This window comes from Symsagittifera roscoffensis, chromosome 2 (assembly GCF_963678635.1).
Source record: "Symsagittifera roscoffensis chromosome 2, txSymRosc1.1, whole genome shotgun sequence".
Classification (NCBI taxonomy): Eukaryota; Metazoa; Xenacoelomorpha; order Acoela; family Convolutidae; genus Symsagittifera; species Symsagittifera roscoffensis.
In genome coordinates this window covers 77,434,412-77,447,775 of record NC_087063.1, presented here as the reverse complement: position 1 = coordinate 77,447,775, position 13,364 = coordinate 77,434,412, and the positions used below count along the sequence as shown (strand labels likewise).

Here is a 13,364-nt window from a genome sequence, read left to right as displayed (position 1 = left end):
ATCCTGGAGTAAAAACTGTAGTAGGCGAACACTTAATGGCTGGAGGTCTTTATACTTCCTCATCAGAAATACTTCGGAAAATGCATCGCTAGAACAAAACTGAATGCCTACGCAGGATATGTAGTACCAGTGCTTACTTATGCATCGCAGGTATGGTACCCCTCAAAAACTGAAATGAGGAAGAAAGAGCAGAAAAGCCACCAAATGGATAACCAACGGGACTGCAGATTATAAAGAAAGACTTCTCCGCTTGAAACTATTACCTCTATAAATGTACTTGGAAGTGCATGATGTTCTATACCTCATCTCTGTGCTAGAAGGAAGCTATGAGGCCAAAAACATGCCAGTGACAAAGAGCCGTGGGGGGTTTACAAGACAGCAGACCGAACTCTATATCCACCAACAGCGCCTCAAGAAATGCGACAAAAACTTCTGGATCCGTGCACCAAAACTGTTAAATTTAGTGCGAAGAAGCCTGTTTGCAGATGAAATCATCAACGAAAATAGAATTGCCAAACTATAGCACGCATTCTTCCGTGACAGATTCAACGAGATTGACTCTTGCTCGTGGAGAGTGCTATGCCCATGTGGAAACTGTAATTACTTGAAAAAACTCATGCCACTTGAAAACTGAGGGGTGAAAACCCTGGAGCAGATGCTCTAAATCCTATACTACTACTACTACTACTACTAAAATTCAAAAAAAATGATATTCAGATCCGATGATATTCAAAATTGTATCTGCGATGGATGTACTTTGGTACAGTGTGCAGACGATTGCATGGTGTATGCGTCATCTACATTTTCAAGTGATGCTCTGAGTCACTTACACATGCTTACACGAGCTTACATCCTTTTTTGTTTTGACGAGCAAAATTTGAAATCAGACCGTCTTGTCATTAATAATCATTATGTAGATAAAGATAAAAAATCTGAATGCAAAAAAAATTATAGGTTTGATTCTCGATTCTAATCTTTCAATTCAACCACAAAAAAAAATGAAAATAGACTCAAGGAGTTAAGACCATAGGTACAATTGGCCAACAACTGCATACAATATCTTAATTTGCTTTGCTTCACAGTTTAATTTCGTCCCATCTGAATTATGCAGCAATTTTTTAGCCACAAATCAATGGACTTCAAAGATGTATCTAGTGAGGCAGTTGAACTGGGCCGTAAAATGCGCGTTCTTCAGATCCAAACTGAAGTCATCCGTCGCACTGCGTAAAAACAAATTGTTTATCGGAATTGAAAACAGGATTGAATTGAAATGTGTAATTTATCTATATCAAATTCTGGCCGATAAGAGAATAGCTCTTACGAATTTTTTAAAATTACAGACATCCAATTACAAAAATAACAACCGCGCAAAGCAAACATTTTTTGATAATCACTGTTAAACTGCTTCTATGCAAAATCATTTTTTCAGCTCGCTCCAAAAAATGAAACTCATTGCTAGTAAAATTGAGCAATTGTAACATTCGCCCGGAAGTACAAATCGACGGGAAATAAAGCTAGATTGTAAAACGACTGCCAGCGTCTAAACACAGCTCTACATGCTTTTAACCGTCTCTGCCGAAGCCAGTTTTTTGTGTGGTCCTTTAACATCGGGTCGACAAAATCATTACTGTTTTGGGCTATAGGTCAGAACGCGCAAATTAACTTAGTTACATGCAAAATAGTGAGCTCATGTTTGGGTCTCAGCATACCCAGACCCCGAGGTTACTTCTAAAAACACGGCTACTACTTATTTTTTATATTATATATCATCATCTCCAACCCTTTCTCTCAACTTCTAGCTTTTCATTAGCTTAAATTTAACTCAGGACATAACCGGAAGCTAAAAATTGTTAAAATGGAGCTTCAGTTTCCTTCCCGAGATCCTTCCGGATTCTGGAATCCGGATTCTGAAAACCGGTGCCATCGTCTCCGGATTCTGGAATCCGGGAGGAAGAGCGAATTTTGGAATCCGGACCAAGAGCGGTCTGGAATTCGGACGAAGAGCGGTCGTATCAACCTTCTGGAAGGGTGACAAAGTCCTCTCGATACCCTTCCTGATTCTAGAGATTTTTTTAGTAACGATTGTACAGTTACAATTGTTTTAATCGGGACAACTTCTGTCGTAATCTTCATTGTAATACAGCTTTTTCTACGTGAAAGTCTGTCTGTTCTGCTCTATTAGCAAAAATCGTTGTTGCAATTTTTGCGCATTTTCAATTATTGCAAAATTGCAAGGTCGTGACGTGTCTTTATTCCAGAACGAATTTCTAAAATTTATTTTGTCACTTCAAATTGATTTTTCGTCAAATTCGTCAAAATGCACAATTAGCAGAGTTAATCTGTCAAAACTGGTAAATTTCCCACTCGGATGTCACAATAAAAAATCGATCTTGCCATGCATTTTGGCGCCATTCTGGTGGAAGGTCACATACTCCCCGGACAGCCCGGCCAATGTCCTCATTGAGTCTCGTGGTATTCATCAAATTGGTACAGTGCCATCGAACAGAATTTACAAAATGCATGAAATCACTTTCATCTACATCACATCGACTCACTGCAGAAAACAAATGGCATCAAACTACACAGCCTTCTAACGTTCGTCACCAATCTGCACCTTGAGGATATGATTCAAGATAGAACATTTTTTCTGACTTTTAATGCCATTGTCTTGATTTAAAAAAGTTTCTCCTAGGTTTAAAAGTTGTTGGGTCGCAGGACAGTCCTGCCAACCAACAAACTTAAATTATTGTACTATGCTTCCTCCATTCGGAAATTTAGTTGTTAATGGTCCTGAATAATAATGTCAGGGAACTTGGTGGTCAAAAGAACATTGAAATAATCCCCTTCTTCAAAAGATTACCCAAGCCCTTCATATCACCACAAAGTGATCAGTCACCTTAATTGGTTGAAAACAATCATGCAGGCTAAAATATTCAATATATTTCTCACTCAAGCGTCTCTAAATAAATAGTAAGTGTCTCTAAAGACACTAACTGAAATTACAATGCAAGTTTATAAGTGCAACAAGTTTTTAACACTCAAAAATCAACTAAAACTTTCTCTTTCGTTCAGTTTCAATTTGCAAGGTTAGTTGCTTGGTTTCTCATTTGAGTTTTTCTCACACAAAAACAATTTTGAGGTTTAACATCTTCTTCTTAGTTACTTCTTTTTTCACTTCTTTCCTTTGGTTCTTCGTCGTTCAGGAATTCTTAAACTTCTTTTTGGCATCTTGTCTCGCGGCTCTTTGTCATTGTCAAACTTCAATCCTTGTCCGTTCGAGGTGTGCATAACCCGGAGACAACGCGAATACTGCTTTTGGTGTTATTTTCTGGAATGCGTCTTCTTTCAACACATTCATCATTTCGCCCATTGACTCCAAAATGTCTTTGATTGCTGGCCACACTGCGCCTTCCGTCGTTGTAGGCTCTCTGAGTCTGCTCAGCAAACCACTACTCTGCAAGTGATTTTTCATGCCAGCGAATACGATTGTTATCGTGTTCATTTCGGTTTGTCGTTGAACCCCGATCGCCATTGATACAGGTTGCATCAAGTCTAGGTTGGTTCCCGCCAGTATTATTATGTCAGACTTAGACGTATGCACAAAGTCCGAGCTAGCAGACACTAGTATCTTTGCTGTCCTCATTTCTACTTCATCACATGCCGCGAAGATAGTCTTGCCTGTTCGAAATTTCAGCTCGCAGTATCTTTTGACATCACCTTCTTGGTCTACTGTTTTTGGATAAACTCTTTCCTTCACGTGAGCGAATACTTCACGTAAGTACTTCTCCATGTATCCACCTTTTCTTCCAACATAAGTCCCAATATAGTTTGCTGATTGGCACATGTTCCTTATTGTTACAATTCTTGACAACCAGAATCTTAGCAACACCGCTTGTTCGTAATCAAAGAAAAAATCACGTATGTCTTCGTTGATGAAAGGGTTGTATGCCTTCCCCACAACTCCAGACACGTAATGATACGATTTCTTTCTAATCGGTCTGCAATACTCACTGGATTGCGGCAGTGCTCGCATTGACACTTTTGTGAGCCTCAGCTCTTCATTTGAGAATCTTTGTGTTTCATCGACTTTCTTCATTGGTTCCAGTTCTACAGGCTCTTTCATATTCACTCGCATCGGTTTACTCTGATTTTTGTCTAACAGCGCTTGTAAGAGCAAGGTTTTTGCTCGATCACTACATTTTCTCAGCATTTTGGCACAAGTATTCAGTGCTGGCACCGATATGTGTTTTAACATGAACCGGACCAAACATAGATCGTCTCTCCGTTTCGAGCTCGCTACTGCCGCTCCTCTTTGGATCTTGAGATCTCTCAGACTCGTCATCAAGAGCACCTTCTCTTCTTTTGATCTTTTCCTTTCTTTTGAATCGTATTCTTCCCTTGTCAATCCAGTCATGCACCAAGCTAACCTAATTTGCAGCTCCGTCCTGACGTACGGTATCGCTATCAGAGCATGTATCTTCGGAGTGGTTCTCATTTCTTCTTCAAAGTCACGTAACACCACCGCTCTCCATGGTAAACTCACCAACTGGTCTATCGTTTCTGCGTGCATCTCAGAGGATACCAAAGTTCCGTACGCCATCTGTTTCATCGTTGTGCCTTGAATCATCTCCTAAAGATGACATTCCATGGCACCTTTGTTTCTTAGAGGGATTAGGTGTCCTCTAGCCGAGTTTCTGTATTCCACCTTCTCCATGTATCCACCAGCGGGTTCTTCGATCGAGACCGTTTCCGATACTGTCGGACGGTTATGTTCCACTGGGATTAGCTGTCCTGCGACGCTTCCCTTTCCATGGTTCGTGCAAGATGGTTCGAAAAATCGTAGGGTACTTTGTCCACACGGGCTAAGTACTTCTATCTCTAATGTCGCTCCAGTCAGAGTGCGGTCAATCCTGTTGGTTTTGTAACTGGCTAATCTTAATCCTGCCATGAGGATGGGTGGAACTATCGTTAGGTCGGTCAGTGTTCTATTTGTGCCAGGCAGTCGGTCGTAACTTTAACCTATATCCATGACCTCTTAGACACGCTTTCGTTTGGCTGAATTGACAGCTTTTGCTGAGATTTCAGAGTCTACTTTCGTCGTCCGAGTTTTTCTTAACGTCACTTTGCTGCCCAGTTTCATCTTCATGTCATTGACCTTGTCAATCATCATTTTCAATCGCATCGTCATTTTTCGAGTACTGGAGAGGTATACGTTTTTTTTTGCTGCCTTCTTGCTGCGTTGTCTTGATTGGAGAACTAATTTCACTTTCATCAGTGGCCAAGTCAATCAACAGTTCGCTCAATCGCTCTTCGCATTCATCCAATTTATCGATAGCCTCTTGCCTCAGTGGTCTGTTGAGACCTGTTTTCAACATCGACTGGGTCCCGTAGCAATGCACTACTGTCCAGAAATCTTCCATGGAAGCAACTCTGTCCATATTACAGCCTGTTCTATTCTCATAATCCATGTGGTGAACTTCCCACTCTTTCACAGGCAAGGTTCCCAGGAAAGGTACTCGGGCTGTGCCCTCTATTGTTTTTCTCCGCGGAGACTCTTAAAAAAGTTCCATTTCCATGAATTTGAAGGCTGACGGAGTTTCCAGCGTGGAATTCTTATCTTCCGCTGGCTCAGTAGTCCGTTCCAATTTTTCTGTTCCGATCTCTTAGTCGTCCAAGAAACTGAAGTCTAGGCTGGAGACTCCACCTGCCGAGGCCTTATCATCATCTTTTCCCGTTTAATCGGGATCCTGTTCCATTGGTTCTTCCGGTCGACGGTCTTTTCCCTCCTTATCGTCTCGTTTCTGATTTCTCCCTGGCCATGACGGTCTTTATTCCTCATTCATCGTCTCGTCTGGAAAATTTGGCACGACTAGCTTGCCAGTTGACGTATCTTCTTCTTCTCCGTGCCTTATGTTACTTTCCTCACTGCCAAAGGGTGCTAGAGCAGTCTAGTTTGCAGTTTCCAGCTTATCGCACTCATCGCAATTAACGCGGCTTCCTGCAAGTCCGCCTTGCCTCTTAGGACCGTTGGCGCCAGGTGCAATTTGGTCCAGTCTTCCCCAAGTCTTCCACATTTCGTCGACTCATCCGCGTATACAAACTGCGTGTTTTGCAGCACGGCACTATTTCTGCACACGAAGCACGGGTCCATCAGTTCTGAGAATTAAGCCATCCTCCTTTCGTTGGTTTCAAAAGCTCTCAACCTGGAAATGTACCACGATGTCTGCTCCGAGCAACATCCTTCTGAACTCAGGAGCTTCTTCTGGCAGGATTCTGTAATCTCCCCATCCTTTCATCTGTCCCTTCAGATTTTAGAAGGAGGCCATTAAACGATGAGTTCTTACTATCTCGTCGTTCATTCTATCATTGGACCTCAAATTCCAGAGATTTGTAAATACTTCAATATGCCCTCTCTCTACTTTGCCCATTTGGTCACGGAAATAATCATTTAAGTTTACTACCGTCATCTCTGTCTCTACTATCTTTGCGAACAGTAAATTTTTACTCATCAATTCGCGTAGCACATTTTGATCACAACAGTTGGGTATACTCTTGTATGCACTGCTGAAATAGCCAGACTTAAATCAGTTAGCAGGGGCATGCCTCCTGCATGACGTCGCACGTCTTCTTCCTTTTCTATTGTCTTATCTTCTTCTGTTCCAAAGCGATTCTGTTGTAGGAGAAACTGGATCAGTGTATGTCCCAGTTCTCTTACTTTAGTCCAGGAGTCGGTGGATCGTTTCATCTCGAACTTCTTCACATTCTCTCTCATCTGTTCGGGGTAGCGGGTCAAATTCATCAGTCCTCCCAAGTTTCCGTGCGTGATCCCAATTAACGTCAGGAGTCGATCCAGCCGGCGACTCTATACCCCTTCGGCTCTGTTCGAGGTGTGCATAACCCGGAGACAACGCGAATACTGCTTTTGGTGCTATTTTCTGGAATGCGTCTTCTTTCAACACATTCATCATCTCGCCCATTGACTCCAAAATGTCTTTGATTGCTGGCCACACTGCGCCTTCCGTCGTTGTAGGCTCTCTGAGTCTGGTCAGCAAACCCCTACTCTGCAAGTGATTTTTCATGCCGGCGAATACGATTGTTATCGTGTTCATTTCGGTTTGTCGTTGAACCCCGATCGCCATTGATACAGGTTGCATCAAGTCTAGGTTGGTTCCCGCCAGCATTATTACGTCAGGCCAAAACAAAGACTTAGACGTATGCACAAAGTCCGAGCTCGCAGTCACTATTATCTTTGCTGTCCTCATTTCTACTTTATCACATACCGCAAAGATAGTCTCGTCTGTTCGAAATTTCAGCTCGCAGTATCTTTTGACATCACCTTCTTTGTCTACTGATTTTGGATAAACTCTTTCTTTCACGTGAGCTGAAGGTGCCCGCACTTGCTTAAAAAACTTCACCTGTTGTCCTATTGGTGCTCTAGTCGTCAAAAAACATCCTGGCCTCTCTTTTCTATTATGTTTGCCATGGTTCATCCTCACGTCCTGTAGGGGTCTGGCGTTTACTGGAACCATGGTGTTATTTGAGGGCAGTCCCCCAAGGTCGCAAATATTGAAGCTGTTATGGAGGTAAAGTTGATTCCGGCTGCTTTCAACCAGTCCATTCCCACAATTGAGTACAGTCCGTTCACGGAGAGTTTCGCTCCATTCAACATCCTTATCGCATCGACTGCAAAGTTTACTGTTTGAAGATTCAATTGCATCAGGTCCTCTACCCTGCTCGTACTCGTCGTCTCAGATCTCAAGGTGCCTGAGGTCGTGTCCACTGTTGGATTGATGGGTCCCAATCTCCGTCGAGGCTAAGGGGTCCTCCTCACTGGTTCTTCGCTGGTGCTTAAAAAGTCGATCTAATACGTCTGACCTCTGCCCTTGCTCGCTGGAGCTCTGCGACACCTGTGGCACTGCTGGTACTGATCACAGGCGTGTCTCCAGATTAGGAGACACGAACATCGAGGTTAACGTTACGCTAGTGGCTTCTTCCACTCTAAATACTCCTTTATCAAAGAGTTCGACCTCCAAGTCATCTAATCGCTCCTAGAAGACACGATTCAACCCGCCTTGTCCCTCTATGCTGTGTCAACTCCGCCTTGTCAACTCCGCCATCCAATATATTTGGGCTACTGTGGCGCCTCCAAAGGTCACGATCGTAGTGATCCATGAGGTTCTTAAGTTCTGCAAAACTCTCACCAGACTAACGCCCACTATCAATTGGATGTTCCGAGCGGCGGTTGCTGCATGTTCATTGCTGGACTCCACGTCGATTGGTTAAAACATGCTCGCATTCCATGTCTGGAACTCCTGTGAAGTTGTTCTTGATCTGGTTATTCTTTTGTATATCAAACACGCGCGACATTTCCTTCATGGGCATCTCGCTTGTCTTCCTGTCAGGAGCGTTTGAGTTCTTTGTCGGTTTCGTAGCCGTATTAGCCCCGTTATGTTCATCGCTTCCAAAGAGAGCTCTACTCTGCCTGTATCGTCAATCGTTCCACAGGGTGCAGTCAACCCGGAACCTGGCACACTCTTGTTGGCTACAAGCCCGTCCAGCTGTTTCTATCAGCTTTTGCATAGTTTGATCCACGACTGGATCATCTAGGGTGTCACTTGGATCCGGGATTGTTACTCTGTCGGCTGTTGTTGGGATCTGCAACTACACTTTCTGGCTAAATTGGCGAGGCGTTAGAAGCGAGGGACTGCCCCCTAGGAACTTCCCTTGCGGTTATGGTACTTGCTACTGCTGTCGATAATGCTAGTCGTTCCAATCGCTCCTTATATTTCTGCCACAAGCGCTCTATTTCCTCGCTCTGCTTCTTTTTGCAATCCTCGAACAGTCTCTTCCACCTGTCTCGGTCCTCTTCAGATCTGAGCAAGGCTTTTCTTACCGCTCATATTCGTCTTTTGTCTCGTTCAGACCTTTCATGGTTTCGTTCGTCTGGACTTCCTCTTCTACTCTCGCCCGTTTCGGTGGCACAGCTGCTCTCAGTTGTGAGCTTGACGAGGCTGCCGCGCTACTCATTTTTTGATGCATCCCTCTCACTCCAGGACTAGGCTTGGTCGGAAGAGGCATCTCAACTGGTTGGTAGAACCTGGAAGTTCCCAATCCAGGCTCGTTCGCCAAGTCAATTCCTGAGAGTGCCCCGTTTCTCCACCTCATTACCCTCATAATTGGGCGGTCTAGTACTCCCTGTTCTCTATAAGTGGCCATCAAAAAGACTTCCGTGGGGCGGTCCCGAGGGTTGTCGTGCCCTAAGATGTTTGTCAATGCGGCCAGCAACTTGACTACCTCTGGGTCCCATCTATCACCGGATTTATAGGACTCTACTAGGTCCATCAGTTCTTTCAAGTCAAAGTTATCCATTTCAGGTGACTCGATTTCGATTATCAGTTTGCACAATTGAAATTCAGATAAAAAGATTTTGATTCTGAAATATAAAAAAATCAGTTCATTTCTAAAATCTTGGAATTTTTCCTAAGAGTGGACAGTCCAAAATTTGGATCTAATCCTAAAATTATTGTTCGAACATTAGTGGTCACTAAGTTTTGCAAACCCAAGATCGTAATATCATAACACATAACACATTACATATTACATATAACATATCCTACACCCAACCTACACTCAATTAGTATTTCTAATGTAAATACACTTGTATGTTAGTATCAGAAAAGATTACGTGTATCAGCACATACAGCTCCCCTGGATGCATTCGTCCTCGGTTTGGGTCATATACCGGAAGCGAGAGCTCCTTCACCTCCCTCTCCACTAGGAAACCTCTCAGTCTCGTCAAGGACAGAACCAAGTCTTCAGGGTCCACATGCTGCTTCTCCGTCGCTCTCGTCACCAAGAAGCATAGATACTTTCCTGGTTTTTTTGAAGCCACCGCAGGCGAGGCTGCTACACCTCCTGTTCCTGGTCTTTGATTCACAGAAACTCTATGTTTTTTATTCTCTCTTAAAATCTGCTGCTAACGCAATCCTAAAACTCAAGTACGCTTTGATCGCTATCGCACTTGTCCTATTTGTAAGTATAAAACCGCTATCTGTTAGCAATACGCTACTTGAGTATCCATTTGGCAAAATAAAATATGACTCTACTACTCTCGCTTTGTCCGGTTTCTCAGGGCCTTCGCCTGTTTCTGCTCTAGGTCACCTGTCTCTCTTGCTGTTCTTAATGTTTTCAATAATAATTTTCCAGTTTGGGTAAGTCTTACCCCCACTCCCCGGTCAAAAATATCCATCGACGTCCACGTCGATCACATACCGGATATTAGGTTGAGCTTTGACGCAGGAATGAGTAATTGCCCTTTCTGGGCTGCCCAGGAAGGATCATCTCTGTCGTATTTTGTGTATTTCATAATCTAGCGGTCTACACCTTGAATTGTGACACCGGTCCGATGTCATTTCGTTCAGCCACTCCAAGACTCGCAGGTGCGTCAATTCGTGTTCGTACAACTGCTACTGCTCATCATCAAAATCTACCTTAAGTTTAGACCGGTCGTCGACCCACTCCTCGTCTCGGTCATCGACTGTGCCTATGTCCTGTGACGCGGGTATTTCCTTTAGACCCACCAGTTTTTCCACTATCTTCTTCAGGTCTAATTTGTCCACTACGAAGTCGTCTTCGTAAGGGTTATATTTCTTTGCGGGTCTTGTCCTGTCACTCTGTCGTGTCTGCATCGAAAACGGTAGATCTGGTTTCAATTTCTTGGGAGCTTCCATCTGTTCGGGGTCCTCCCAGTCCTCTTCTGCGTAGGGTAAGGTTTCTTCATCTGATTCAATTATTTGGTTTCTTCATCGGATCCAGAAGCAGCAGAGAATTTTTTCATTCTTCTAGGGCTTCATTCCCGTCATTCTTTTCCCTGGTGCCTGTTTCATTTACCTCGCAGGTAGGGTCCGTTATCAGATAGTCGCCCTATTCCATGTCGTCGGGTATGCACCAGTCCTCTGTGGATGAGTTGTGTGGCTTAATTTTCTCAAAGTGCGCAGCGTGGCCAATACTCAGTTTGTAAAAACAACCCTCCTGGTGCATTTCCGTTATCAAGAACGGTCCCCTCCTCTTTTTTAGGAGTTTCTTGGATCCTTTCTGTAATATAACGTTTTGAAATACCCATACGTAGTCTCCTACTGAAAAAACTTTTGCGCCAGCTGCATTCTTCTCAAACCTTTTCCTCTGTCTTGTCTGTGCTTGCTGCGTGTTTCGTCTGCACAAGTCGTTCAGTTCTGGTGACGTCTTATCACACCGCTTACATAAACTTGTGGTGATGTTTTCTTTCTTTCATACTCTGGGTAAAAGAAAGTCAAAGGCTAAGGCTTTTCGTGTCCAGTCAACATCACGTGTGGACTTACTCTCGTGGTGGAGCGTTGCATGCTGTTATAAGCTCCCATCACTTGTTGAAGGTGTCTATCCCAATCAGTTATATATCTGGAATAAAACACCCTCAACATCGACACCAGAGTCCGAATTTGCCTCTACACTAAGCCATTTGTCTGGGGATGATACGTCGTAAAATGAGCCAGAGCTACTTGGTAACGTCTCTTGAGCTGCTTAGTAAACTACCTTTCGAAAGCTAATCCATTGTCCGATTGAATTTCATCGGACACCCATGCCTCGCTATCCACGTATTGATCAAGTGATCGCATGTCTTTTCTGCTGAGGCAGTTATACAGGGGACGGCCTCTGCAGATTTCATGAAGTGATCGATCACCACCAGGACCTGATTGTAGCCACTGTCTGTCATGCATATCTCTTGGTGATCAAACTGTACCACCTCAATGAACTCAGATGATTCAATCGACTGCAAGGGAACTTGCAGTTTCCTTGGATCCTTGACCTCTGGCATGACAGACATGCTTCTACCCATTTCTCACATGCCTTCTGTATCCCAGGTCATTCAAAGCGTTTCAAATTCCTCTGGTTTATTTTATCGATACCCCTGGTGGCCCATCTGATCATGCGAACTGAGTAAAAGTTCCGTTTGGTAGAGTTGCGGCAACACTATCGCATTATACTTGTACAGGACTTTGTCTTGTTCTCCCTTCTTGTAAGCCACAATCCCGTCCTTGTTCCGATATAACCTTGAAGTATTGTCTCAGAATACGGTAACTGTACTCTTCCACATCTCCTTTGTCTAGTGTCCCATTCTCGATCCACCTTTTCAAATTGCTCGTCATACGGTCATTTTGCTGCGCTTGTAGTATTCCGAGAGTCTGTATCTCGCCTTCAAGTATGTCTTCATGACGCTCAAGCGACTAATCAGCTCATCGGGTTAATGCTCGTCATCTTCCATCTTAACGCACAAAGTCTTCGCCAATGGCTCTGTCTCTTGTTTGAACGGTTGAAGGTCAGTCCTGACTGCTTCCTTCTGTGATAACAAGCTCATCAAATGGTTCGATACCGCTATAATTTCCAGGTCATCCGCTGCGTTGTCAAAGACTCTTTCAATGGGTACCAGGTAGCGATAACTGTCAGGTCTTTATATATTTTCCTGTCCAAGTCTCTTGCTCCAGTCTCCAATTGTAATGTGTGGATCTCTAATTCTGACAATTTTGATCCTGTCTCGATTTCTTGTCTGAGTAGGTGTCGATCTCCGATTTCCTCGAGGTGTTGTCAACGGGTGAGTCCGTCACGGAGCACGTTTCCACGGCAGGTTCCGACCTGTACGTTCTGCTCATCCATCTAAACTCTCCGGACAAAATCCTGCAGGTCTTCTTCACAAGACCTTTTTCTTTAACATCCAACACCCCCGAACAAAGGTTCTTGTTCCGGGTTATGATCATTAACTCGACATTTTTGATCGGGCTCCTCAACGGTGATAGTCTTACTTTGCGTTCCGATCTCATGCTCTTTTTCTTTGTATGATGTCCTCATCAAAACTCTTTGAGGAATCGAAGATATTAGTAGCTGAACTAACGTTCTACAATCGCTTTCGTTTTCCATATGTTAGCGTCTTGACGGCTTCATCCGTACTTTCCTACTGACTGTCAGCGATGCCATGGCTGCTGCCCATTCGGGGTCATCTCTAGTCACTTTTCTCCCAACAAGCCACCCAGCATCCGCACCACTTGTGGCGTAACCTGCGCCGTTTTATCCAGCAATAAGAGGCTGTTTTTGTTCATACGAGAGAGTTCCTGTTTGACCAGGTTCGAGCGTAGCAACAGATCCAAAGGCACCGGGTCCCTTTTAGATAGGATCCTTATTTCTACTGTCTCCTCCACTGGTAACTCGGGGTGTCCCGGATTTGGATGTCCAGACTTGTCCACCCCTCTCGTCAAGGGAAGCGCTTCATTGGCCCCTTGTCCAGAAACAAAAACCCTTCTTTCTTTTCTGCCTGATTGGCTTGCTTTTGATCTAGT

The 13,364-nt window shown here is 43.9% G+C and overlaps 1 protein-coding gene across 1 annotated transcript in view; it reads left to right on the top strand.

Moving 5' to 3' along the window:
• The window catches only part of LOC134840564 (uncharacterized), a 257,049-nt gene that overhangs the window by 170,996 nt on the left and 72,689 nt on the right, over window positions 1-13,364 (top strand). The window lies entirely within an intron of this gene.